The sequence below is a fragment of the Sorex fumeus genome, unplaced genomic scaffold, assembly GCF_029834395.1.
Source record: "Sorex fumeus unplaced genomic scaffold, SorFum_2.1 ptg000051l, whole genome shotgun sequence".
NCBI classification, from domain to species: Eukaryota; Metazoa; Chordata; class Mammalia; order Eulipotyphla; family Soricidae; genus Sorex; species Sorex fumeus.
In genome coordinates this window covers 7,457,855-7,481,906 of record NW_026606108.1, presented here as the reverse complement: position 1 = coordinate 7,481,906, position 24,052 = coordinate 7,457,855, and positions in this window count along the sequence as shown.

Below are 24,052 nucleotides of genomic sequence, written 5' to 3'. Positions count from 1 at the left end.
TATTGCTGATAATAGGCAGGAGGTGAAAGCAGACACAATATAATTTGAAAAGCATAACCCTGATTAGGCGCTGATTGGAACGCTGTTATACCTTACATTTAAAACCTTTTTATTATTAGAATAGCTGTCAAAACCAGTCTCTGAATCTCCTACGAGATGCAGGCGAGGGCATCGATGCCTCTCTACTTTAGTGCAAATAAATTTATAGTTCAAAGTGCCATTCTCTTTGAATATGTCCTTAAGTATCAGAGGCCTGTCATGCACATCGCTGAGGTGTTGGGGAAGATATGCGGGCTGGCTTTAATTTGTTCTCTTTTAATGGATGCTCATCATTATTCTCAGTTATTGTTCATTTTAATGTGTTACACATTGACATGGTATGGAAATTAAAACCATGGCATCACTATTTGATGATAAATGGACAATATTTGTAAAGGTGGGGAAATGCAGGCACATGCACCCCTCATCTTGAAAGGGAAACAGGTTCGCAGCTTCTCAAACTTCACAGCTTCATCTCAAGTTTTTTGAATCAACTTGGTGGAGTTTCAGAAGCTTGATCAGCAGAACTCAAATCCCAGGTCTTCTCATTAGCAATATAACCTTGAGCAAATGACCAACACTCTCTAACTGCCGATTTTCTCATCTTTAGAGTGGAGTACTGCCTTTCTCTGGCTATTGGTGGCATGATTACTCAAAAGTCTTTCATTAATTTTTATTAAAAATAGCATTATTTACAAAGTTGTTCAATGAACAGTAGTTTCAAGCATTCAGTGTTCCAACGCCACCGGTGTGATCTTCTCTCCACCAGTATCCTCAGTTTCTCTTCCAATCCCAACCTGCCTCTGTTAACACATAACAAATTTACTTTATATTGCTTTTTTCAACAAATTTTAGTTGAAAGTCTTGAGGAAAAAGCTTAGTACTTGCTAATCCCTCAGAGACTATCATTTATCTATCATTTTATCCTTTATCATTTAGATATCCTTTAGCTATCTACCATGTAGGTATTTTGTTGTCTTCTAACAGTATTGCTTCCAACAATATTCAAAGTTTCAAGTTAAAGAAATAGGACCTTGCTCACTCCCCTGGTCAAAGTCTTGCCTAGTTTTATCAAAATGCATCTAACCATTTATCTATAAATCTGCCATCTCTTTATCCATCTACTCATATCTCTACTCACTCATATACCATCTATCCATTTACATATCTATCATTTCTATTCTTATCTATGTGTATATTACATACACAGGGTTTCAGATATACCAGGATCCCAAATTCTATGGAAGAGAATACATATATATCACATATATGCCCATATATCTATATCATATATATATCCATACATATATATCATTTTTATTTAATTGATTTTTTTAGAAAGTAGAAAAGTTTATTGGAAAATTCAAGAAAAAGGAACTCCTCACTTAGGAGGAACTTATTATAGGACTCAGTTCTCTATGTAATTCTTATAACAACCTTAAGATATATCAGTTACTACCCTCTGAATAACATTAAGGAAATAGGCTATAAGTAACTCACAGAAGGTTTTTCACTTTGTCCGTAACAGAGGAGACTTTGAACTCAAACCTGTCTGACTATAGAGCTTAGGATCATGGGGCTGAGTGATTTTACAGTGGGTAAGGCGCTTGCCTTGAACGGGACTTCCCTGAGTTCCCTTTCTGGCACCCCGATATTCCCTGATCCCTGCCAGGAATGATGCCTGGGCACAGACCCATGAGTAAGCCCTGATGTGGCCCCAAAGCCAGATGTGGCCCCAAAGCCAAAACAAAAATACAGCTACACACATACATATACACACACGCACACACACACACACACACAAACACACACACACACAAAGGCTTAGGGTCTTTTCATTAGATCCTGCTAATTTTCACTAGATCCAGGAATCTTCAATAGTATGGCAATGCCCCTGTCTCAGGTCTGCAGTGGATAGACATGTGGCAGGTGACATGTGGCAGGTGACATACTGTTTTTTGTTGACTCCTAATCTATTTAACCTGTACAATGTGGGGTTTGTGCTAAATTATTCCTAGTTCTCTTTTATCTCTCATCCTCCATAACCTTCCCTTTCCTACCCTGACTTGTTCTCCTCTAATCAATGGTAATGAGTGTGTGTGTGTGTGTGTGTGTGTGTGTGTGTGTGTGTTGAGGGGCGGAGCTTGCCTCAGGGACCTCAGCCTTTAGGAATGTATACCCAGTAGAACACATGGAGATTCTTTCCACAATGACCACTAATGACCCCTAATCAAGACACAATCTAGAAAGTAAATTAACCAAAGGTTCCTTTGTTTCCATGAATTGAGAACTGAGGATTATTGATTCTTCTTGTGACCTATGACAATGGTCTATAGATCTGGGGATGACTGATGGCTCTGTTGATGGGAGCATAAGCCAAGCCTGAGAAGGGCAATGCCATGGTAGAGCTGCGCTGTCTGATCAGTACAGACTGCCTGCCACTGGACACTTACCCGCCCCCCCCCCCCCCCGCCTCCCCACCATTCACTGTCTTGGAAAGACTCTGGGGCCCACAACACAAAGTATATCCCCATAAAGAGCTCTTCACTGGCTGTGGTTCTCTCACATAACCAGCTAGGCTAGCTAACAGAGTGAGGAGGCTGCAGGAAGTAGGATCCAGGTCAAGCATGATTTTGTGGAGGGACCTGAAAAAAAGGGACAATGGAATCTATGAGAGGCTTTGAGGGTGGACAAGTCTGTTAATAGAGATGCTGGCCAGACCAGAAGGTAGAAGGATGGTCTGCACGGTACGGGAAGAGAGCCGTCAGACTTGGTATGGAAGGAAGGGATGACAAAGATATCCAAAGATAGAGTTTACCCTGGAGAGACAGAATGTAGACTTTTGACACTTAGAACAAGTCTCCACACTGTGCAGGAAGACTTTGTAGTCCTCAATTTCCAGGACATCACTCATGCAGAACCGATCCAGAGGAACAGATGTAGGGAGTGGAGGATGAAGGAAATGACAGCTTCATTGTGTGGAATTGCAGACCACATTCTGCTTGTTTGAAAAACATGTATGTGGAGGTACATACATGTATTCCACATGTATGTGGAGTGTACCCCTAAATGTTAGTGAAATAGAAGGAAAATCTAATTTATTTGCCCGGTCAGGTTCTATTCATTCTTGTGTTGTATTTGTGAAATCCACTGAAGAAGCAAATCTAGCTGAAATATATAAATAAATAAAATGAGATGTAAAGATCTTTTTTTCTCTATGCACATTTGGAGGCAACAGACTTTGAAAATTTTGAACCTAATCTTTCTTATCAAAAATAGTAGAATGATTGTCAGAGTTCAAGAAAATCTATATTTAAACTCTGTCTCTAGGAGAGACCTCTCTGGCTTTTACACAGAACCTATTTAAAATGAGTGAAATGTGTAGGAATAATTTCTAAATTGAATTAGAAAGTGAGAAAGTTTCATTGAAGTATACATATGTTTTAAATAATGATAAATTTTGCTAAACAAAGCTCTCTGTTGAGGTGGATATTTCCCTAATAGGAACAACTTTCTAGTAAAAAAACTACTTCCTTTTTTAGTAATACTAATTTTTAAAATTTTACTGTTTAATGACTTTAGAATAGAAAGAACGGAATAAAGAGGGAGAGAGGAAGAAAGAAAGAAAGAAGAAGAAGAAGAAGGAGGAGGAGGAGGAGGAAGGAAGGAAGGAAGGAAGGAAGGATGGAAGGAAGGAAGGAAGGAAGGAAAGAAAGAAGGAAGGAAGGAAAGGAAGGAAGGAAGACCTGAGATACAAATTAGTAAAAAAGAAAAGTGATTCTTGAGCTCCTTCTACCAGAGGTTGTACCCATTTCTGGGAAACAGACGTCAAAGAAGTTTAGTCGTTCTTCAAGGTCTTTCCAAGCAATATGTGAAACCAGGTCAATGTAGCTAGAAAATCGGTGATTGCAGAATTGTATGATATTTATTTTAAGTTTAGCAGAAAAGCCTAAATGCTAACAATTGATTTGGGATTAACGGTTGTGAAAAACCCATAGCTAAGTATCATTATTAATAATAGAAATACATTGCTATTCACATAAATAGGTAAATATTCACAATTCATATTGCTACCTGCTATAGGAAAATGGATAAATCTTTAGAAATAAATTCAATGATGTTATGGTTCTCAGAAATATTTAATAAGAAATAATAATGAATTTAATTATAAAGTATGGCAAGTAACACTATTGAATGTTCTATCAAAAAATTTAAATTTAATTACTTGTTTTAATTGAAATGTATTATTATAGCTTAGTAGCATGGTTACACTATCATTACTGTTTATGACCATGATGTACAAAGTTACTACACCCTTCCCACCACTTTCCCTTTGTCAGTTGATGTTTAATTTCTTTAGAGGGAGGGTTTGGGCCACACTTGACAGTTCTCAGCATTCACTCCTGGCTCTTCACTCAAGGATCACTCCATGTGAAGTTGGGGCACTCCTTTAGGTGCTGTGAATCAAACTGGGGTCTGCGGCATGCAAAGCAAGCACCCTACTATTGCTTGGCCCCATAAAGCTTAAGTTTTGAATAAAACAACATGGTGTTTTAACATGCATCTCCAAAATATGAAAATTGGCATTATGTAAAGTGACATCAATTTCAAAAATTCAGTACTAGAAAAAAGAGATTTTATCCTTGATTCTCAGAAATGTCTTGACCTAAAAAAATTTTCCTTGGATAGTTAATCTAGATGATGCTGAGCTAATGTGAAACTGAGACCATTATCTTATATAATAATTTCATTTAGAGGGAGTTTCTCCAGTGGAGTTTGAGGATTTGGGAACTACTCCTGGTGACACTCCACCCAGTTGTGTGGACCCAGTGTGCTGGGGGCCAGTAGGAGCACAATTAATCATACTTGGTGTGTATGCGGGGGGGGGGGGGGGTTATGTGGTTCTGAGGGTGTCAAACTCAGGACCTCAAGTATGCAAAGCATGTGCTCCATTTCTACTTGTCCTCAAATAGAATTTTCAGCTATTTCTATGTCCCTGATCTTACTTGATAGTGTTATTAATTCCACCACTTGAGACAGAAATTTTATTGATACTGTTATTTTTTATTTGTTTAATTCTATATCCCCAAATCCTAGTTAAGATTGTGAGACAATGTGCCACAGATTAGGCTCTCAGTCAATATTTGTTGAAGGAATCAAGGCAAAATAGGGCATATGAAATACAAAATGACACAGAAAATTAAGAATGATAGTAAAGGCAGGTGAGCAAGCCTTTTCTTCAGAAGAGAGCTTTGTTTCCAATAATCCCATTATTTCCAGACAAGTAGCACATTCTGGTGTCACTGTAGAAACAATGATGAATTGCCAGCAGACACTGAAAAAAAAGTGTTCTGATGAGCATAAGATACTTGTTTTCCATTTGATGTTGAGTACAGAAGGTATACAGCGTCAACAAAATAATTGCACTGTTATGAATTTTTATACTCTAGAATGATGGGATAGTTTGATGATCTGAAGAGTATGCACTTTGTGTATGGGAGCTCCCAGGTCGATGGAGCATCCTCTAAGCACCACCTGGTTCGATCCTAAACAAATAAGCAGAAATTTGAAAAGTTGAATCTTTGGTTAAAACTTTTACTTTGTTAAAACAAACAAACAAACAAAACCCAACAGCTTAAGTTTGGAAATTGCACTCTCTCATTTCCACCTTGGTTAATGAAAAATGTACAAAGAAAAGTTTCAAAACAGTCATGTTAATTGGGTATAGCACAAACTGTGTCTTAGGCCACAGTTGTTCCATTCAACCATTTCAGTGGAGAACCCTTTCTCCCCCCATGATTTTATAATAAGAGATTCAATTAATGTATTTCATCAACTCACAAAATCAATACTTCTTTATATGAAGTGTTTGGAAGTTTCAATAGCTATCAACACTATTTTTATTTCTTGTTTATTATTATTATTTTTTGACTACACCCAGTGATGCTCCAGGGTCACTCCTTTATATATACTCAGGAACTGCTCCTGGAAATGCTTGGGAAATCATATGAAATACCAGGGATCAAACCTGGATCTGCAGCATGCAAGGCAAGTGCCCTACCTGCTGTACTATGGCTCCAGCCCCAAGACTCAATTTTTTAAAAAAAACTCTGCGTCTGCCTTCCATGAAGAGTTATGTTATACAAACAAGAAGGCTTTCAGGAACTTTCTTGAACCATTTTGGACATATGCAGATAATGAAGTTGTTGCTTCAAATGTACACGCATTGGGGATATGCAAATAAAAGAACCGAATGGCTATGGTATCTTTGATCCTGGAAAGATTTCAGAAACAGAGAAACTGTGTCGAGGGTGGTTATCATCAGCCCATTTTCTATTCCCCATGCACAAATCATTTCATGCATTCTCCAAACCAAAGCCCTGATATTGGGCTTCAAAAGCAATTTCAGCAGCAAAATAAGGTGCTTTTCTTCAATTTTCAAGCCATTTGTACGAGGTTAGTGTTGTTTACCCACCTGGTACACTGATATTTACATACCCCTTTAAAGAAAATTGGTAGGTATGATTTATGGACTACTGTAAGAGCACAATTTTCCATGTAGTGCACCTAATCTGAAAGGGCACTTGCAAAGGTCATTCTGGCCATACAAATACCAAGTCTTCTCTTTGGAATAAGTTAGGATATTCATTTTTCTTGGAAAATGTCAGCAGTACCCTACTCTAGGGGTTAGTTTATGCAGATAAATGCGTAAGCCTTTAATCTTCGAGCAAAAATACTCTACACAAATGTAAAAGCAGTCCATCTATCACTGTTAAGACCTGTAATTTGTTTTTATTTAAATCTCAAGCCAGGGCGGGGTAGACTACGGGACCCTTCACATGGTATCTCATACATAAGCTGAGATCCAGACACACAAATGCACTTGGACTCTTTACCCCAGCTGCTGGCATGATGCGTGGCTTGCAAAGACGGGGCTGTGGTTCTTACCTCTTCTGTACTCGCTCTCTTGGCAGCTAGAGGCATCCTGTTCAACTCAGTACATGAGAGATTGCCCAGTGAATGATTGTGTGCAGAGCCCCAGTGAAAAAGCATTAGCCTCAAATCCCAGTGAATGAAACAGTCTTACTTAAAAAACAGAACTGGGTTCATATCAATTCAAGGAGAGAAAAACCAACAAATGAGAGAATTTGTGAATTTATTTTTCTCCTCCCTCGAGAACAGCCTTGTTTAAGGGAGTATCTTTTACTTTTCCCATAAGTAATCATGCCCAATCCTGAGATTTTCACATTTGCAACTGACAAGAGACACGGTAAGCAGCCAATTATATTTAATACCTGTGGGCATTTTATAGTCTTGCCTTGTTTCCTGACTGTAAGAGAGGCATTCTGGAAATGTTAAGTTTTCACCCAAATCATGGGTCTTTGAGGACCATTTTCTAATTTTAAATTTAGCAGACACAAATGAAGGGTCTTACGTTTGTGAGGATAAGGGATTTGCCTTCCTATAAAGAGAGAGAAAATGGGCATGGGGTGGGGGTAGATACTATGTTTTTTCCTCCAAATATATATATATATATATATATATATATATATATATATATTTGCTTTTTGGATCACACCTGGCTCTGCACTCAGGAGTTACTCCTGGTGGTGCTCAGGGGACCATAAGGGATGTTGGGAATTGAACCCAGGTCGGCCGCATGCAAGGCAAACGCCCTACCCGCTGTGCTATCTCTCCAGCTCCTCCAATGAGATTTTGTAAGGAAGTCTTTGGAATCTATGCAGGGCATGCATAATACACAATGCAGGATCCGTTGAATTTGGTCTAACAGGAGACACTGATTTTGCCATCACAATATCATCAGAGGAAAATCAAAGGGCAAACTCTCCATGCAATAGATCCCCATTTGGAAACATGGATTCAACATGGAAATGTAATACTTACTCAAAACAGAATGAAAAATCAGCCTCCTGGATGAGATCCATCCTAAAATTCATTTTTTCCCTTTCAACTTTAAGCATTTAAGTGGGTGGTTGATTTGCTATGCAGTGTTACTTTTGTTGCTGAGTGCTATAATTCTATGCAATGAAGAGTAAACCACAAAAATTTCAAAGAGGTCACAGCTGAGTTTTGCAACCTAGGAAGAAATCAGAATGCATCAATGGAGAAAAATAAACTGGACCTTCTCCAGCTCATCTACTACTACAAAAACTTGTGTAATAGGGCAGTTCAGATCATTTCTTTTTTTTGTTTTTGAGTCACGCCCTGCCTTTTTCAGGGCTTATTCCTGGCTCTGCATTCAGGGATCACTCCTAATGCACTCTTGGGACCATATGGGATGCTGGGGATGAAACTCATGCAAGCGAAATGCCTTACCTGCTGTACTATTACTCCAATCTCATATACAGATACTTCTTTTGTTTTTATCCTCCCTCCCTCCCTCCCTCCCTCCCTCCCTTCCTTCCTCTCTTCCTCTCTTCCTCTCTCTCTTTCTTTCTCTCTCTCTCTCTCTTTCTTTCTTTCTTTCTTCTTTCTTTCTTTCTTTCTTTCTTTCTTTCTTTCTTTCTTTCTTTTTCTCTTTCTTTCTTTCTTTCTTTCTTTCTTTCTTTCTTTCTTTCTTTCTTTCTTTCTTTCTCTCTTTCTTTCTTTCTTTCTTTCATCACCATGAGATAGTTATAAAGCTGTTCATGATCAGGTTTCAGTTATACAATGTTCCATCACCCATCCCTTGACCAGTGTACATTTCTCACCATCAATATCCCCAGTTTCCCTTCTGCCATCCCCGCCCCCTGCCCCCTGCCTGCCTTTATGGCAGCCTTTCTTCTCTCTCTCTCTCTCTCTCTCTCTCTCTCTCTCTCTCTCTCTCTCTTCCCCCCCCCTTTTGGGCATTATGGTTTGCAATACAGATACTGAGAAGTTACCATGTTTGTTCCTTTACCCATTTCAGCATATTTCATATATAGTGATTGTTTCTAACTATCATAGTCATGCTGGTCCCTTCTCTATCCCCACTGGTTCTTCCCCCAGCACTTGAGACAGGACCAATCCTTCTGGCCTGTGTTTCTACCATCTTGGGTGTTAGTTTCACACAATGCTTTTTTTTACATTATTTTTTAATATTCAGATACTTTTTGACTGTTGTCAAACTCCAATTAGTGGACTCTGACCATACTTCCAAGTGGTTGAAGAAAAATGTAAGGCAGTAGAAATTATGAATCCTATATTGGATGCAGCCTTGCTTCTGGGATAGACAAGAATGAAACCTGGCCTTTTGGTCTCCTCTTTGGCTTCTGGTACCCCTGATTCTGCATAGCTCATCTGATACTTAGAAACTTTGACCCCTTATTCCCAACTACCTATTGTGTTTTTCAGGTTTGATGCCTAAGGGCTAATTCAAATGTTTCCCTAATTCTGAGACAAAATCCTTAATCTTTCATTTGCAAATGTTTCCATGCCATTGTCTTCACCTATCAATGTAGCAGATCTTTGTTAGACTAAGAGCACTCAAGACCATTCTTTTTGCTTGTTTTGATTGGTTAGTTTTTGGACCACACCTGGTAGTACTCAGGGTTTATTTCTGGCTCTGTGCTCGGGGATCACTCCTGGCTGGGCTCCTGAGGACCATGCATGGTACCGGATTGAATCAGGGCTGGCTATGTGCCAGGCAATCATCCTGCTCACTGCACTATCTCTCTCTATGTCTTGGGATTTCTCTTTGTTTATGGTTGTAGCCTCATTCTGTTCAGGTTTGTCTAGCAATGGGGTGGATCTTCAAATAGAAATGTTTGGCAGTTGAATCGAACAAACGTCTTAACTACTACTACTAAATGCCAGTCACGTTACAGCTGTACTGTTTGGCTTATTGCACTTGGTTTTGTATTTCCCACGTCTCTCCCCAACAAATGGACGGGTGTTACCCCTCATCCAATGCCCACAGATGTGACTCTTTCTTTCCTGGAGCACAAGAACTGCATGAAAAAGTGAAGGCCAGGAAACAGGCTCACTGGAATTTAGGCTAAGTTTGGCCTGAGGTATCACCGAAGATTACCACCAAGAGGTAATCAAGGTCTGGATCCTGCTTGTGGGGAATGGGAAGATGGGATTAGAACCCCTTGGTGGAATAAGAAGGTGTGAGGGCTTCACGCTCTTCCCACGCTGCCTTTCTCTGGTCCTAGGGCCCATATCGGGATCAGATTGGGCCTCAACTGTTGGTGCTCTTTCATAAAGATTCACTGGAGTTAGCTTTTCTTCCTTTAGAAGGGAAGAAATCCTTTGCCAAGGATTTCCACCAGTCCCTCCTGTACCTCCAATATGCTTATCATGGCCTAGGAGTTGTCCAAATCAACGGCATTTAGGAAGTTTCAGTTACTTGGTTGTCCCCTAGCATTTTTTCTTTTCATTTCAAAATAGAAAATGTGTGTGTGTGTGTGTGTGTGTGTGTGTGTGTGTGTGTGTGTGTGGTGGTGGTGGGGGGGTGCTCCCAGTCAGTGATCAGAAGTTCCTGTGTTTCTCCACCAACCCAAAGAGGCCCTCTCCTCTCTTTTTGGTTTTCTGCCTGGCCTTTGCGAGGCAGAGACCAGGCCAAGCTCTCAGGAGCTCAGGAGTTGCCATCAGCCTGCAGGCTGGATTCTCCTAGTTCAGTGAGAAAAATGGGCTGGGAACAGGAGAGAGGTTATTTTGTGTGCGGTCACCTTTTTTTTTGAATAAATTTTTAATGTTTTTTTCATCCTTTTTCAAAAAAGACCCCCACTCCTTTTTCCTCTCGTTTAATGAATTAACAACTGGGGTGCTTTAAAGAGACAGGGACAGGGAAAAGCTGATTTTTTGTTTTGTTTTTTTGGGTGTCACACCCAGCAGTGTATAGGGGCTTATTCCTGATTCTGCACTTAGACATCACTCCTGGAGGGCTTAGGGGACCATATAGAATGCTGGGAATCAAACCCAGATGCTGCATTCAAGGCAGACACCCTATTCTCTATACTATTGCTCTGCACCTCCCCCTACCCTCCCACGCCAAAAGAAAAAAATGATTTCTCTTTTTCTCCTTTTTGCGCCACACCCAGTCATGCACAGGGGTTACTCCTGGCTCTGCACTCAGGAATTACTCCTGGTGGTGCTCAGGGGATCATATGGGTTTCTGGGACTCAAACCCGGGTCGGCCGCGTGCAAGGCAAATGCCCTACCTGCTGTACTCTCGCTCTATCCCCCAGCTGATTTCTAATGGGGCAACCTAAAAACCTAAACTTCTCAACGCAGTCCATTTGGACAGCCCCTTGGCTATGAAAAGCATATTTCAGGGGCGGGAAAAGGTGGTGGTGGTGGTTGGTGGGGGTGGGGGGGGGTGGAATCCTTGGCAAATCTTCCAAGGAAGGAAAGCTAACGCTAGTGAATCGTTCTGAAAGAGCACCAACAGCTGAGGTCAAATCTGAGCCTGGCACTGGGCTGGGGCCAGGGAAGGCAGCATGGGAAGGAAGTGGAGCTGTCGCACCTTCTTGTTCTACCACGGAAAATAAAGGTGTGGTTGGCTGAGGGATGGTCTCCTGAGGGCTGACAGCAGTGCTCGTGGACTCCTTCACAGACGGGGATCCTGAGTGCAATGTCCTTAACTACCTGGAGCTCTTTATTTGAATCTGCTGGGGCGTAATTCCATGCACACAGCAGCTGAACTGCAGACCCGAGAGTCTACTTTTCTCTGTTAAAAAGCTCTTTATTGGGAGATGGGAGCCCTTTCCGAGGAGCACCCCTGAGCCCCCACAAAGCTGGCTGCCCTGTCTCCGTGTCAGCCAGCAAGCACCGGCCCTGCTCCCCCAACTCCGCCTTGAAAAGGGCCCTCACAAGCCACTGGCCTGACATTTCCCCAGTTTAATTAACGTCTCAGAGATGAACTTCCATTCCCGCCCTGGGTGGCATAAGTGAGATGAAACGAAATGCAGGGCTTCTCTTGCATTTCTGCTTTTTATTTTTTAAAAGATGTATATATGATTAAAAAAAAAACATTTTAACTTGCCAGTTTATCAGGGTGTTCCTAAAAAAAAAAAGTAGAACCATATCATCAAATTCTAGACAGGCACCCTGGAATGAGCCACACAAACCACACAGGTCTTTCCTTTGGAGACCAGGGCTCTGAAACTCATTCCAGCTGGGGGTTCCATGAATCACCTCATTCCTGTTTATTTATTTTTAAAACTTTATTTTATTTTATTTTTTTATTAGTGAAACACCATGAGGTACAGTTGTAGACTTACAAGTTGTTGTGCTTGGGTTTCAGTTATGCAATGATCGAGTACCCATCCCACCACCGGTGCCCATTCTCCACCCCCACCAATCCCACTATCCCTCCCACCCCCCCAACCCCCATCCCACCCTGCCTCTGTGTCAGGGCACTCCCTTTTGTTCTATCTCTCCTTTTGGGTGCTGTGGTCTGCAGAAGAGACATTGGGTGGCAATCATGTTCGGTCCATAGATTACTTTCAGCAGGCATCTCCCATCCTGGGCAGATCTTCCCAGCACCCTTTATTTGGTGCTTCCTTTTCTATCTGAGCTGCCTTTACCCCTGGAGTGTGCGGCTGGCCTCTAAGCCATGGAGTACAACCTGGTATTTATCACAGCTGTTCTCAGTGTTAGTCTCTTATTTTGTTACTTTATGTTACCCAGATGAATGCAATCTTTCTATGTCCGTCCCTCTCTTTCTGACTCATTTCACTTAGCATATTTTCCATGTAGTACCACTGGTATGTAAATTTCATGACTTCATTTTTTCTAACTGCTACATAGTACTCCATTGTGTAGATGTACCAAAGTTTCTTTAACCAGTCATCTGTTCTCGGGCACTCTCAGGTTTTTTCCATATTATAGCTATTGTAAACATAAAACTTTATTTTTTTAATCGAATCACAGTGAGAGACACAGTTACAAAGTTGTTCATGATTGGGTTTCAGTCATATAATGTTCCAAAATCTGACCCTTCACCAGTGCACATTTCCCACCACCAATGTCCTCAGTTTCCCTCCTGCCCCCTCCTCCCCACCTTTGTAGTGGACAATTTTCTTCTCTCTCTCTCTCTCTCTCTCTCTCTCTCTCTCTCTCTCTCTCTCTCTCTCTCCCCTTCCCCCAGTTTGGGCATTACCTTTTGCAGTACAGCAAATATTGAAAGGTTATCAGTTATATCCCCTTACCTCCTTTTAACACTCAGTTCCTGTCCAACGTGACAATAATAGTTGAAAATGCCCATCTCTGTTTAGCGGGGTCTCTCCCCTGTGCTATGAGAGTGCTAGGGTGTGAGATACGTGCTCCCCAATGTTTGTGTCTGAGGAATTCAAATTGGGGAACAGTGTCTAAGGAACACAGCCTTGAGGTATGTGAAGGAACTGGGTTCATGTCTGAAAAACAAATGCCAACCCTCTCCGACCCCAGCACCTCCGCAATGACAGATGCGAGCTTCTTGCTAGTTTCTCACCCTCTCCCTTCTTTCCACTTTTCTGCCTGGGCCTTTGAGAGGTGGAGAAGGCCAGGCAAACTCTTAGTTCAGGAGTTAGTTGGTATCAGCCTGCATGCTGAATTCTCCTAGTTCAGTGACAAAAGCAGGCTAGAAATGGGAGAGAGATAGTTTCATACAATGTCACATGCTTCTGGCCAGACAGTCAAGATAACTAAGTCCCCTCCCGTTGACAAGCTCTGGGATTTGGAGCAGGTGACTTACCCTCTCTGTATCTTATGTTCCGTTTAGAATCTCCTTCTAGGATTGCCACCTCCTGCTCCCAGGCAGGCAGGGAACATTAAGTGACAGGTCATGTCAGTAGCTATTGAAGGATCTAGAAGGTCATCACTGGGTAAGTGTGTCTCTTGTTTAGAATCTGTTGTGTCTCCTCTGAGACCAGCACTTTTCCAGGTCCTGGGGGGAAGAAAAAGCCTCTTTTTTAATCTCTTAAAATTTGAGATTTCAGATTATTGGCCTTATTTCAGAGGGCCTCCACCCCTCTTGGAGAGCACAGCAAGCTACCAACAGTATCTTGCTTGCATGGCAGAGCCTGGCAAGCTCCCCGTGGCATATTCAATACACCAAAAACAGTAACAATAATGGGTCTCATTCCCCTTACCCTGAAAGAGCCTCCAATACGACAGCGTTGGGAAAGACGAGTAAGGAGAGGCTGCTAAAATCTCAGGGCTGAGATGAATGGAGACGTTAGGCCCTGGTGCCTGCTTGAACAAATCAATGAACAACGGGACGACAAGTGACAAGTGAAGAATTGAGATGTTCTTGCTTGCTCTGAATTCTTAAGAAGCAATGACTTGCTACTAGTAGATGCAAAAGACTCTAGTACAAGGAGAAAAGAGGAAAGACTGGGAGAGAGAAAGAGCTCAAAAGGCTCTACACTTTGCCTGCATGAGCCCCTGGACCTCTTTAGTACCACCTGGCCCCCAAGCTCAGACAGAAGTGATCCCTAGCTGAGCAGAGAAGAACTCCCCAATGAAAAAAAAATTAAAAAGGAATAACATTAAGGACCAGAGAAACAATACAGGAGTGAAGATATTTGCCTGGCATACTGCCAATTCCAGTTTGATTCCTGGCATCACATAGTCCTTTGAACATTGGAGGTCTTCCAAACATCACTGGGGTAGTCCTGGTCATCCCCAACACCACAGGACCTAGGCAGCATTGTGTTCTGAAGCCTGCCATTAAATTCATCCCTAAGCTGGTTGATGAAGAAACATAGGAACTCCTGATTACTGCTTGGGAGACCCCCCTACCCCCCACAAAGGAGTAAGTTTGATGATAAATGTCTTTAGGTCCAACAAGGGGGCATTCCATGTAATTCCCTGAGTCTTGCCAGGAGTTGTCCCTGAGCATGGTGCCAGGAGTAATCCCTGAGCACTGCTGGGTGTGGCCAAAAACCCAGCCAATCAACCAAACACGTATGGAAAGAAGGTAAAGTGATATCCTTGATAACCCTTTCAGTATCAGTATCGTCAACTATAGTGCCTAAAAGGAAAAAAGGAGAGAGAGAGAGAGAGAGAGAGAGAGAGAGAGAGAGAGAGAGAATAAAAATGCTCGCCATAGATATGGCAGACTGGGGGAATGGGTATGGCATATGGCAGTAGGGAAACTGGGGACATGGGTGGTGAGAAATGAGAAATGTACACTGGTCGAGGGATGGGTGATGGAACATTGTATGACTGAAACCTGATCATGAGCAGTTTTGTAACTATCTCACAGTTACTCAATTGAAAAAAATAAATGCAGAGAAATTTATTACCACGGGTAGGGCACTTGCACATAGTCAACCAGGATTCAATTCCCGGTATCCCACATGGTCCCACAGACTTGTGATTCCTGAGAGTAAAACCTGAACTCTGCTGGGTGTTGCCCCCAAACAAACACCTGTGTCTCATTAAAGGAAAACTGCATCCTTCATGTTCTCCCAATGGAAACTGGCCTTGGGAGGCGGCAGGAAGTAGTGAGGAAAGAAGTATTCACATGGAAAGAAATCACAACCTGTCCACAAAGCCAACAGCCACCTAAAGTAGATGCAAACCAGAGGCAGCTCCAGATGTGCCGATGGCAACTGGAGCATGAGTGGGGCCTGCTGCAACAAGGGGCAAACAAGCACTGCACTTGATAACATCACGGTCACGGTTCTCCCATTATTCATTAATTTGCTCGAGCGGGCCCAGTAACGTCTCCATCGTGAGACTTGTTGTTACTGTGTTTGGCATATTGAATTCATCACAGGTAGCTTGCCAGGCTTTGCTGTGCGGGCACTTGATATTCTCGGTAGCTTGCCCTGCTCTCCGAGATGGGCGGAGGAATTGAACCCGGCTCGGCCGGGCTGGCTGTGTGCAAGGCAAATGCCCTACCGCTGTGCTATCGCTCCAGCCCTCACTTGGTAACATCATTTCCTATCATTTCTCTTTGATGGGGATTGGGTGGAAAATCTGGGATGCCAGCCACCATGTAGATTTTCAAAATTGATTAGCATTTTCTGGACATTGCCAGCCATTTCTAGGGCATCTCTACAGGAGTTGAAATGGATTTGTGCTTTTGCCCCAAATTGCTGTGCAAATGGAAGCATCCTCGAAGACAGTATGAGGACAGGGAGAGAGGCATACGGTGAGACAGGAGGCCATTCTAGTAGACGAGATCCTGCAGACGCTGGTGTAAATGGTTCTGTGGCAACATTAGATTAGCTGTTGGTCCTTGTCGAACACTTCGACTCTCCTTGTGACAATGTGTAAAATGGGTTGCATGTTTGTAGGAGAAAGGTTGTTTGGCTCTTTGTCATAACATTAATCATGGCTCAGCTCATTTCAGTTGTTAATGGCCAAGGCACTACATAATTTTGCAGAACTTCCATCACCAACATGCTGATGTCCATTCTTTCCAAGTTTCCATGGTTCTGAGGTCTATCAGGGAACATCCGCCACTGATTCCACATGCCATGAGGAATGATAAATGGGTTGCTGTGTTACAATTTCTTGATTGTCTTCTAGTTAGCCATATCCCATTGCTGTTCAAAGTGCCACGATGTCCCTTTTTTCGTTATCAAACAGAGACAGAAAGTTAAGAAGTGAATCATAGCAGAGAGCATCCCCAAAGAACAAGAACCCCCAAAGGTCAGCTTTTCTTGCTTGTCAATAGTTGACATTTAAGCATTTATTTCAGACGTTGCTGATAATGTTTTTTGAGATAGTCCAGAAGAATTGCGGTGTTGGTATGCAATTAGGTTTGTAATGAGATGCAAAAATGCAAATATGGTGGTGCGTGCCAGTTCTTTGGAGGGCCTTTTGTCAGAAATGCAGGCACTGGGAGACTTTGATAGATATTATGTCACTGAGCAGAGTCGGGGAGGGGGGGAACTGATGGCTTTAAAAGAAGCATCTATAACATGATATCTCTAGATGCTAATTAGCAGGAACTTTTAGTGATGATAAATGTAGAGGTCATTTGTTCTCCTTTTTTTTTCTTCCCTCAGTAAATTTTGACAACTTCATTGAACCAATATTATCAGTAAGGTTTGTCAGTAGATGCAGTGAACATCTTTATTATTTTTTCAAATTTACTGTGCCATATAAAATGCATTGTATATTCATAAGTGTCTCTACTAAAAGGCTACCTTGGATGACTGATCTTTTAAAAATTCATTTAAAATGTAAATAAGAATGTAAGCCATTAACTGACTCCATCAAGTACTTAAAAATGATAGGATTGCTTCTCAACAGACTATTCTATCTTTGTGATTTTGTAAAGAAAGGGATCTAAGAGGCCAGGAAGATGATGGCTGTAGGTTATGATATGGTATGAATTATTTTAATCACTTAAGTCATGTAATGATGAAAACTGCAGAAAGGAAAGGACACAAAGAAAATTCCTCTTTCCAGAATTTCTCTACAAACAAATCACTTTTAATGTTGCTCTCATTCTTATCTTGTCAGAGTATGGCACCTACTAGGTTTGGCATGAACCATGCATTAAACACAGGCTTCAGCTCCCATCTTTATCTGATTTACTGGTTATTGATCAAAGATTTCTCTTCTTGCTACCATTGTGAGAAATCAGTATATAGCCTTCACTTCTACGAAGGGTGCAAATAGGCATCCAGAAATAAACAACTCGGGTGATGCTGGGACAATGGAAATCTTAGGAACAAACCAAGGAGTTTTGGTCTGTTGTTTCCTTTTGGACTTTTTTTTAAATTGATCTGGGTTTCACTTAATTATGAGTTAGTTTTCACATGCTGGACACACTTATTTTTGACTGGCTGTCAGGGATTCAGTAGCAATAAATTGTATGCCTTGGTCTCCATTTGGATATAAAAATTTCCATTTCTGGATGAAAATATGATATCTCAGACATTGCATTTCAGGGTGATAATTGCACTTTCCCAGGTGGTTAAGAAAAATATGATCCACAAATAATAATTAAAAAGTTGTGCCCCTGGGGGGTGGGGATGTCAGTGATGAAACTGAAAGCGTATGAAACATTAGACATGGATCTTGACCTTGTTTGGCAGTGTTCAGTATTATAAATTCTAAGAACATTGAAACTTCGATATTTGGAGGAGGCGACATGAGGGTGCATTAGGTGGAGAAAAGGTAACGTTTACTAAACTTCCCTCTTGATGCTGTATCTTTTCTCACACACTTTGAATATGTTGATCTATTAACATTCATCATTAATGAGGTCCTTGCCCTCCTTGCATTTTTAAGGCATGTGTTGGGGAGGGAGAGATGGAGAGGTGAACCCTTTTCTTGGTCCCACCCCCAAATCTTCAAAGAAGAGATTAGGGAAGAGCATAAGAACTGGTCCTTAACAGTCTCATCACTGTTGGAGGATGGGAGATAGATCAGGGAAGGGTCCATTATGGCAGTGATGGAGGGAAGAGGGTACTCTGAATGCATATGCGTGATACCTTATGGATAACAGTATTATAAACCACACTGCCTGAAAGGAAAAAGTTCTTGCCATGGAGGCAGGCTAGGGGACAGGAGGGAAACTGAGGGTGTTGGTGGAGGAAGTGGACACTGGTGATAGGGTTCATGTTAGAATATTGTATACCTGAAACCCAGACATAAGTAACTTTGTAATTTTGTAACTCATGGCAGTTAAACTTTTACAAAATAATTAAAAATAGATAAATAGGGAAGGGAAAAAAAAAGAACAGGGTGGAACTCCTCCCAATGCAGTCAACCCATTTTCTATATCATCTGAAGAGTTCCAAGATCTGATAGTGTTACTTAAACATCAGAATAATCCCAACAAACCACTGCGCTTTCTGGAGGTTCTCAATTAAGAGAAGGTTAGGATGAGGACTACTGGGGAATCTGAACATCTAACCACCCTGGGTCCACGGTCCTGCTCATTTCCCCTTTGTTGGAAAGACTTCTGATGATTTCCTAGGTGCAAATCAATGATGCTTCCATTTAGAGCAGTGTTCATGGAGGTGCTCCCGAATGGAACAAGAGTCAAGAATAGAAATTCTTGAGCAATTCTCAAGGTGTCTCATTTCTAGACTTCCTGCCGGAAGTGTCTCTCAGTGTCTTTGGAGACCCGTCTTCCTACAATCTGATCTTCCCTCTTGCCCACTTATGAATTAAGTAGTTGAATAAACAATAGGTAAATGCGGAAATGAATGAGAGAATGACCAGTCAGTAGACTGATACCTCATCCAGCATCAATCTGTAAATGGAATCTGTGTGGCATCATGAGATGTTGAAAAGCCACGTAGCAAACAACAATCCAGGCAAGTTAGCAGGAAATCAATACTGAGTTACCACAGAAGCAACAGTAACAAAAATCCATTTTTCTAGTATTTTCTCTCTTTGAATTATGCTTTCAGTGGCCAGAAATTTATACATAAAATCATTTCCTTTATTTTATAGCAAAATTGGATTTAGCACCACTGATCTATGCATCTGCTTCTACTATAATACTGTAATGCCTGTCCTGATTATTTTGGCTCTAGGATAAGTTCTGGAATCAGATAACAGGATCTCATCATCTTTTTTAAAAAAATCATTTTGGCAGGCTGGAGAGACAGTGTAGCAGGTACTCTCCCTCTCCTTAACACATGCAGGTAGGGCACTTGCCTTGCACACAGCCATCCCAGATTTGGGACATTCTGTAGGATCCCTGAGCATTGCCAGGAATGATTCCTGAGTGCAGAGCCCCAAACAACGCCAGTGTGATCCAAAAACCCCCCAAATAATTATTTTTTGGCTTTGTAGGTATTAGCTTTAAGTTCTAGAATTTTACTACATTACACTCTTTTTTTTTACATTATTTATTTATTTATTTTACATTACACTCTTTGAGTATAAAGATCATAGATTAACAGACTGAAAACTATTGGAATACTAGTTCTGGAAGGAGCCTCTAAATTCATAGGTTTGTTGAAAATACCCCTTTCAAGGCTTGTATCTGTTGCAAACATTTATGTGTGGGCCAATATGTTGAATGAAGGTGTATATTGTGCATGTGAGTTTGTGATCAGATTGCATGCATGTATATATAGCATGCTTGTCTGTATTGCCTGTGTACATATGTTGGAGCTATCTTGGTACACTTTTTAAAACAAGAATTCTCTGCCTCCTGTCAATGGGTGGTGGCTGAGACTCAGGGGTCTGCAATGCCTGTTTTGTCCCAACCCAGGCTGCTTTCTCTGAGACAGTCCCAGCGCTGCAGGAAGGTAGCTATGTGATATATAACTTGCAAGCAGCCCTGCTGTTTGTTACTGGCAATTAATCTCTCCGGTGCCTTTCTTCCATTCAGACTAAGCCTTTATGTTCTAAATCCAGCTATTCTAACACTCCCCACTTGTGCTGTGTAGAAAAGACTCAGACCGGCAGATTATCACAGGGCAGTTAAGCATGTAATTGCTCAAATGAGTTAAAATCCCTTCAAATATCTGTCTTTGTACCTCATCACACCACTTCACGCACTCAAATATTTGACAATTGATGAAGATAAACTAAAGGGCCTTCATTAGCTACCAACCACCGTGACAAGCTTCTTTCAGCGAAAGGCTGGTGAATTTTGGAACTTATTATCTACTTAAAAACGGCAGGAAAGCAGAAAAATACTCCAGTGAACTTTCGAATAAAGCAAGCTAGAGGCTTTGCATGGAAAAAAAATGGAGGTCAGGGGGAGAAAAAAAAAACCTGTAGTTTGCTCATCTAAGGCTGCTCTTGTTTGAAAAATATATGGGGGGCAGGACAGACAGAGGCTCTTATCCAATAAAGGAAGGGAAATATTATCACATTCTCGTAAGCACCATTGTTAATGAGCCTGTGTTAAATGTAGGGGTAATTACAGCCAGGGAGGGATGGTATCAGAAGTCCAGTGCTGTGCATGGGAAGATCTCAGTGTGTGGGGTTGCCACACTGCTAGGAGTCAGTCTCCATTGCTCTGGAACACAGCCGAGTGTTGTGCTGGAGGGTCCTGGGAAACATCAGGAGCTGTTCTGGCACAAGACTCCGACTTGCTGGAAATGTGCTGTTGTGAGCCATGAGGGTCTGATGCCAAAGGAAATAAGTGCCAATCGGACCCACCAGCAAGAGGGAAGAGGCTGGGTTTCCAAGGGGATGGCGTTCCCATGACATGCAAGGCAGAGTTGAGCTGTGATGGCCTTTTCTGGGAAGTGCACTCACATGGCCTGTGATTGATTCTATTTTTCCTCGGTAGGAAGGACCACTGGCAATCACGTTCAGAAGTGGGAGTAGCCAGATTTTACACTGTGTATTTCCTGCCTGGGCCAGAGCCACAGGGCAGTTGAGAGGTCACTTGCCTTGCACACAGCCGATCCGGGTTTGTTCCTCAGCAAAGGACCCATAGGGTCCTCTGAGCCCACCAGGAATGACTACAGAATGCAGAGCTAGGAGTAAGGCCCCGAGCACCGCCAGATGTGGCCCCTAACCAAACAAAATAGCAATCCTGCAAACTCCCTTACTTCATAACATTTCACATCTTAAAGACATGAGGGCAACTCATGCTTCGGTAATTGTTTTCCTATTAGTGGGGCTGGGTCCAACTCACCACTACCAAGGAAACAATGCTCTGAGTTTCAGAGCTGTGACTCTGGGGCAGGAATCCACCAAGGCAGGCCCCTGGCAACCTGACCCCGGCTGGACATGCTCCTCCCAGGACTGGTTTCATTATCACATGACTGTCTGGGCAATAAAGAGGAATGGGCATGTTTGAGAAAGTCTTGTCTTTATCTGAGATTCTTTTAGCAATTTTCTTTCTTTGGGGAGAAGGGAATTGCAGGTGGTGCTCAGGAAGTCCAGGGGCCCCACTGGCAAGTTTGACCAAAGGGTTTGGTGGTTCACTGCAAGGGCATAAGATGTTGTTGATATACTTCTCTTCTGGGTTATATCAGCTTTCGTTTCATGTATTGATCCCACTATTTGCAAACTCCTTATTTACTCTGGATAATATTACCTTAAAAAAGAAACCTACTTATCCTAATTTTAACATAGGCACATCAACATTTCTTTGACTGATGTTTGCATAAGGATGTAGTTGATATACTTCTCTTTTGAGTTATATCAGCTTTTGTTTCATGTACCGTTTGGTGGTTCAGTGCAAGGTTCTGTTCAGGTCTGGTGGTGCCAGGAGCTGGGGGCACTCCCAAGGACCCAGCTGTGCTTAGGTACCACATGGTGCTGGGTATTAAAGCTAGGTTGGGAGCAAACACCTTAACCCTGTTCTCTCTCCCAGACCTCTTCTTGTATTTTATTATTGGACACTATGACATGAATGCTCCCATTTAAGCAACGCATTCAAAAAAAGAAAATATATCAAATCTTTATTTGCTTTTTTAGACTATCACTTCTTTCAATATCTCATTCCTCTATTGTCATTTATATACTTATATACACACTAAAACTACAGAGAAGTTCTGTCATCACTCTTCTATTCTACCAATAATGATTTCATTTGACTTTGACCTTGACTTTTAAGAATCCAGGACCATTGGAGCAACTACTTTTGGTATGAGTATGGAATCAAATAGTGATTAAGTGACTTCTTTATGGCATTGAGTAAACACAACACGGGAAGTCATACAGGTAAGCTGTATCTGCCTGTATTTGAAAATATAGCAATTTCATTTTTCTGTACATACATATAACACTGAAGTGCTCGTCAGTGCAACACTGCACCAAATAAAAAGAAATAAAATAGGTAATCATTCAGAATGGAAAAATAACTGCCTCTGTTTGTAGATGACTTGGTTGTATACATAGAAAATTGTACAAGCATTAGAAGTAAAATGAAATGGTCTTAGCAGACTAGAACCAACAAATACACAAATAATTGCAAGTTATTGTATGATTCTAGTGCATAAATTGAAGATGTATATTTGATATTTTAAGACAACCAATAAAAAGACAATATTGGCAGTAATACGAAGTAGAAATATAAAAGAGGGCAAAAAAGCAGAATGAATAAATAAAAAGTGAGGAAGCAGAAAATGACAAAAAGACTGAATCATTAATTTAATTACATTAAATAAAAGTGGTTAAGATATCCCAATTAAAAGCCCATATTATTTGAAAAAAGCAAGACATAAATCTAGCTACCTGTAGCAAACTCACTTTAGTTGCAGACTAAGAAAAAAATTGGGGAGATGTGTTATGCAAACATTAAAGAACTGTTGCCGACCCTATGTTAAAATTAGGTGAAGTGGGTTTCTTTTTAAGGTAATATTATCCAGAGTACATAAGGAGTTTGCAAAAAAGTGGTATCAATACATTAAATAAAAGCTGATATAGCCCAAAACAGAACTTTACCAACAATTTCAATAATTTAAAAGTTTAAATTATAAAAGTGTTTTAGCTGACCATAGTATCATTCAACTAAAAATAATGATAGTGGCTTGGAAAATCTCCAAATAATTGTAGTGATGCTATGAATAACCCATAGTGAAAGAGAAAATAACAAGATCACTTCTGGCAGTGCTTGGGATTATAAGTGATGCTATGATTTTATCTAGGTTGGCCACTGGCAAGGAAAGTACTGTATCCATTGTAGCAATTCAAACAAATTTTATAGGTAGATATATAGAATGTTTACATTAGAAAATAAGAATTCAAATCAATAATTTATGATACTTTCTTTTAAGAATCTAGAAGAGACAAACTTATAACTACAGGCATATTTAGCTCAGCCATGTAAAAAAGTGGAACACATTCAAATCAGATGGCACTTAAACAATATAAGGTTTTCCTGGCATTCAGAGATCAGTCTGCATGACTGGACATATTTCATACACAATGAGAAATTAAGTAACATTAAATGGTGATTACGTTGGTGACCCAAGCAAAACCTTTTGACAAAATTCAGTTTTTAAAAAAAGATATTTATTTTTATTATATTTTTTATTTTGGGGGCCACACCTGGTGATGTTTGGGGGTTATTCCTGACCATTCTCTGGAGACAAACAATGTGGGATGCCAGGGATCAAACCCTTTTGATTACATGCCACGCAGTCACCTTAGCTGCTGTACTGTTTCTCTGGCCCCCCAAATCAGTATTCTTTCCTAAAAAAAAATCTCA